The sequence below is a fragment of the Frankliniella occidentalis genome, unplaced genomic scaffold, assembly GCF_000697945.3.
Source record: "Frankliniella occidentalis isolate FOCC.00 unplaced genomic scaffold, Focc_3.1 Scaffold9, whole genome shotgun sequence".
NCBI lineage: Eukaryota > Metazoa > Arthropoda > Insecta > Thysanoptera > Thripidae > Frankliniella > Frankliniella occidentalis.
The window spans coordinates 1,476,601-1,482,361 of NW_026267139.1; the positions used below are offsets into that span (position 1 = coordinate 1,476,601).

A 5,761-nucleotide genomic window follows, 5' to 3' on the forward strand; every position below is an offset into this window, starting at 1 on the left:
CCGCATCGCCTCTCCGATTGATGCGTTAAACAAGAACGTTTACATAGTTTCATAACTAACTTTGCCGATAGGAGAGTATGGCCTATGAGCGTGGGAAGGCGCCGGCTCCTGCTGCTGTTGCCGCGGGAGCGCACAGGGAACGGTGTGTTGATTGGCATCGATTGTCACGCCCCACAGGCCAGCTCGTTACTTATTTACTTACTTACTCTGCTGTTGGCTGCTTCTCTTTTTTAGCTGTCATCCTTCGTGCCACCCCGGTCGATATGGCGATGACGATTCCTTTTGCCGATCATGATGTTAAAGATAGTAATAAATGAAAACGTGTTTAAAAAAAGGATTAAAAATAGCTTATTTCACCCTTTAATTTAAAAAGGTAAAATAGTTTTCTGGTGTACACTGATATTTCAAATGTAACGTCACATACCTTGTGTAAGTGCGTACATATTTTATGCCATACATTGTATTTAAAGTGCACACTTGCATTTGACAGAGTAGTTTTTTGTTTCTAAAAGTATTTTGTTTCAAATAGTTTTTTATTTCTAATAGTTTTTCATTTCTAATAGTTTTTCATTTCTAATAGTTTTTCATTTCTAATAGTTTTTTATTTCTAATAGTTTTTTTTCTTTTTTTTTCTCTGTGTTGTACCTGTACCCTGGTCCCTGGTTTCGAGACGGTCCTTGTACGTTGAGACTCCCTGTCCGCCGCCTGCCTGCTCTCGGCGGGCCGCTGCTGGACCTTTTGTCTCAGATTGAGCACTTTGCCCGGCTCTCTTGCCCAGCGGCGGCAGCCGAAAGCGCCACAGCCAGCAGCGCCGCGCCGCTGATCGCTTCAATAGGAAAATTGCGTGGCGCGATTCGATGGCGTGGCTCGGCAGTGAAATGCGAAGCCTTTTGCGACTGCTGCTGAGTGCGACTTGGCACGCGCTTTTGCAAATGTACGCGGCACTTTTGCAAATGTTATACGCGGCGCTCTGTCATACTCGAATGGTGACACGGAGAAGAAGAGCCGCCATCGACTGCTGTGCTGTGTCTTCTTATGCTCGGAAATAAAATGATTAGCTGTATTAGATAAACCGCAATAGCCAAATTTGGGATAGCTGAATTTATTATTCAGCTACGTAGACAAACATTTTGCTGTGTTTAGCTACACGGGCCAGAAATTTTCAATCACACACCTAAATTGTTAATTAGCCGAAAACATATCGACTTTGCAAAATTTTTAGCTATAGCTCCACAATTTTCCCCTCTATTGTTATATTTTTCAGCTGTTCAGCTATATTGCAATTTTTTGTTTTCGTCTGGAAAAGTTACACACGACTGCTACTGCGCAACCGAGGACGGGTGCAAAAAATAAATAAAAAATACTATGTCAGGGTGCCAGTGTCGCCAACACATTCGTATGGTTGAACGTTGTCGTGCAAAACTGCAAAACGCAGAGCCCGATGATTCCTGCACGAGTCAGCTCGTGTCCGCACGTGTCCGCACGTGTCAGCGCGTGTCAGCAGACCGTCACGCGTCACGGCGGTGAGCCGGACAGCGCGATGTTGGCGTTACATTACGCACGTTACACCACACACGGGTCATTGCACGTTAGTATAGTTGGCGATACGTTAGCTCGGCGCCTCGGCGTCCACCAAAAAGGGGCCCTATGCTCGCCCTCTGCCCGGGCTGCTCTCCGTTGTCGTCTTCATCGTGATCTCATTTCGACGCCGTCCTGCCCCGCCCCGCTCCGCCCCGCCCTGACCGGGCATGCAGTGCGCCTGCCTGCTCTCCAGCCGAGCCGAAGCAGAGAAAGTCCTTCCTACGGCCGGGTATCGGAGAGACGGAGCCGCGCGCGCCCGAGCGCTCTATGCGCGCTCTGTGCATGAGCAACACCGTCACACCGAGTAGCGTGAGACAGTCTATGACACCGTCACACCAAATAGCGTGAGACAGTCTATGACACCGTCACACCAAGCAGCATGAGACAGTCTATGACACCGTCACACCAATTAGTCTAAGACAGTTATAGGCAAACGTCACACCAATTAAGTGGCGTGAGACAGTCTGTGACACCGTCACACCAAGTAGCGTGAGACAGTCGGACAACGTCACACCATCAAGTAGCGTGAGACAGTCTGACAACGTCACACCAAGTCGTGTGAGGGAGTCTGACCTGACATCGTCAACTCACCCCCAGTAATGAGTACACTGTTATGTGTACATGCGTCATATGGTTGTTCGTAACACGTTTCCATCTGTGAATCTGTTGAGCAGTGCAAATAAACCAACCGTTACTGCAACGGACAGCTGCTGAAATATCCTCGTCTGACCCTTGTCTCCCGTGTTCGACGGCTGTTTCGACCCAATCAGCCATGAATATTGAATGCTTAGACAGACGAGGGAAGCACACGGAAATCGGCCCTGACTTGGGTTGGAGGGAAGGGGGGGGGGGTACTGGTGAGAGAGGAGAGAGAGAGATTTTGATTGATTGATTTTTATTTCGTGAAATGGTACGGTAGAGCTTGAGAGCTCCATTGAGTTGAACCAATTATCTACCTGCTTAAGAAAAGAGAGAGAAAGAGAGGAGAGAGAGAGAGAGAGAGAGAGAGAGAGAGAGAGAGAGAGAGAGAGAGAATATGGTACGGATGTGACACTGCTTTTTCCCGCCAGTGTGACACGGCGTGACGTGTGTGACGTCACACAGTTCACACTAAACCCTTATAAACATGCAAAATTTTATACAGCCATAAGTAGTATGCACAAAGTTTATATATAATTATGTACAAATTGTGCAGTGCATTATTATTATTTATAAACTCTACATAGTTAATGCGTAAAATTCTGCATGTCTATGCCTAACACGATGCGTAACGATTTAGTGCGTTGTGTGAGTGGCAGCACGTTCCCGCGGCTGCGGCCCGTGTGGTGCCGTGGGCTTCCACCAGACATTCCTCCTCTCCATCACCGCTCAATGATTTCGCCGTTTGTTTTGTTTACCTCGAATTCTTCTTCGCTCTCCCGTTATTGGCGGAATGCGCCATGCGCCACGTGGTGCCCAAAGCAGAGCAGACGACTATACTACTGCCTCGTGCGGGCTGGAGGGGAGCTGTAGAGGGCTGTAGGCGGGCGAACGCTGCTGAGTGTGTATATATATGGAATAATGAAATAATTTTGTATTTTCTGCGAAAACCACATTTCGTCTCGTCAATCAACGTCGAGAGCAGAGCCGAGATATAGGTATGGGCGAGCCGAGCGGCGGGGCCACAACACAGACACGAGCAGCAACAGCAGCAGCAGCAGCAGCGTTTTGTACCGTATTATCGGCGGGGCTTTTCGGGGCTTTTCCATAAAGAGAGGAAATAAAACACGGCCTCGCTCCCCTGCTCGTCGTTCTTCCGAATAAACGCCGCCGCCGCCGTTGTATCGTTCCCATGCCGTCTCTGCTCATCATCTCTCTGTTTATTGTGATTATTTCGCCCCGGCGGGTTTGTGTATCGGAAGAGCTCTGCTGAATGATCTGCTCTCTGCTCCGGGGGTGGGTGGATCGCAAAGACTACTTGCTTCGTCGCGCCCAACACTCACTCGGTTTGAGGGTGCGCTGAGCGTATTATATACCTATAAACTTGCGCTGGATCGTTTCTAAATTGTTCTGGGAAAACCTATTCCTTTCGCGCCCAGCAATCAGAGGCGCCAACTTTTAAATGCGCCCGTGCGGTGCTCGCGTTATTACAACTGAATGGCGCCGCCGACCGCCGCGCTTCTCAAAACTGAGGGAAACTTACACGCGGCGTGCAAACCGCGGCGGCATGTAATGGCGCGCTTTTCAAGTGCGAGCGCGGCTGCCGAAAGCTTTTAGTTTGTGGTATGGTCGGTTGTAGTAGTGGTGGTGGTGGTGGTGGTGCTTCGTGTGCGGTTTTGGAAGGAGTTTTAGCTGTGGAGGAGAATCCGGGGCGCAGCGCAGAACAAGGAAAATGAACTCACCGGGACTCACCGAACTGGCAGCAGGTTTGTGTTGTGTGATAGAGTTCAGGTTGGCGCCACCTGTATCGCGTCGTCGCTGGAATAGCAATGATGTGTGTTGCGTCGCCGTTTGTGTGATCGTGGGTGAGTGCCCAGAGTCCTCGCGCGGGCGGCAGACACAACCTCAGAGACACAACCGGGAGCCCTCCCCCCATTCGTATATAAGCGCACATTGTCGCTTTCTCTGACCAAAAAGGCTCCAACGCTGCCGGACGCGGACGTGTCTTGTCTCGAATATTAAAAGAAGACGACTCACCGCAGGCAGGGCGGGCGCGCTGACAGCGCTAGCTGTGCCCCCCCCCCCCCCCCCTTCAGGGTCCCTCCCAGGTCCCCACAGGGTCCGGCCCGCCCGCCCACCCGCGGCCCGTCAGCGAGCTTCCGCTTTAGTTATGAAATGGGTATGTATACCTCCTTGACCGCGGTGACCACCATGTGGCCACAGCCACGGCGGCCGCTCGCGACCCCAAGCGACGACCACCACGAGGACGGCGACTTCGTCTCGACTGAAGCGGGGTTCATTTATAATAGGGTCCTAAGGAAAGTGTGATTCCACCCGCATGGAAATAAGTACCCCAAAAATGTGACTGTCCAAAGTGCCCAAAAAGTACACTTAAAGTATACAAAAAGTATAGGACAAGCGTATGCCAAAAGTGCCAGCAAAGTAGGGCCGTGCCAATCTGCTATACTTTAAGTATACTTTCTGTATACCCTTTAGAAAAGTACACATAAAAGTGTCATTCCTATTTACTTATTTCCATGCGGGCACCGTGTGACAACGAGCCTAGGCAGGCAGGCACCAGCTTGGGTAAACAAACCAATAATTCAAAGCTCTGGAAAACTACGAATGTGACACGTGCCATGTGTACCAGCCCCCACACCACACCCCTCTTTCCCTCTCGCCTTATTCCAGAATTTCAAAAATTTCCACTTTTTTTTTTTACATTTTTTTTGCCTTCGATTTTTTTTCGGAAAACGCTCAAGCTAAATTTTACAACATTTTTTTTCCTGTTTGTCATAAATGAAACGGTTTTATTGCATGCGCGCTTCGCGCCCGCTCTGCTCTGACTTCCCCGCCGCTTTGAAATTGCGCGCCAAATGGTTTGCGCGAGACGGGCCATGGCGGCGGCGCCTTCCTCTAGGGCAGCACACAATGCGCGCGTCACAGCCCCCGTCACATTAGTCACTCTACATTTCATCCCCGCGTGACGGGCCATAGCAGTGACGGCCGGTAGTGCGGAGCGGCACTCCGTGAAAGGTTTTTGGAATGAGACGCCACTTACGGAAGGCGCATAGCTTATCCCCCCGGTCCTTACAAGCAGTAGTATAGTGTAAGGGGCGGCACTTTCACTCTTCTTCTGTATTCCGATCCGAGGTGTTATCCAATGAGTGTGTAGGAGGGGGGCACGATGAGGACGAGGGTTATCCAGATAGGCTGCTTTGTCGTCCGAGTGTTGTTGATGTGAACGTAATTCGATTTTAAGGTATGGAAAAAGATAGTTTTTTTTAAAATATTTTCAAACGATAGTTAATTTGAAACGACGTGTTGAAATCCAGTAAGCACAAAACGGATTTAGGTTGGCAACAACCGACTGTACATAGAAATGTTAGTGTGTAAGAGTTGGTCACTGTATATATCCTGTAGGCTAAGAAGAAAAAGAAAAATAAAACCACTTCCGTGTTGACCACCACAGAGAAAACATGTGTGTTATTCCCAAGCCTAAAACCTGAACAATTATCCAGATAAATCGTAACGTTCAACA

At 49.4% G+C, this 5,761-nt stretch overlaps 1 protein-coding gene across 1 annotated transcript in view; it reads left to right on the top strand.

Moving 5' to 3' along the window:
• LOC113211889 (leishmanolysin-like peptidase) overlaps positions 1 to 5,761 on the top strand; it is a gene marked incomplete in the record, with an annotated part of 46,662 nt that overhangs the window by 24,221 nt on the left and 16,680 nt on the right.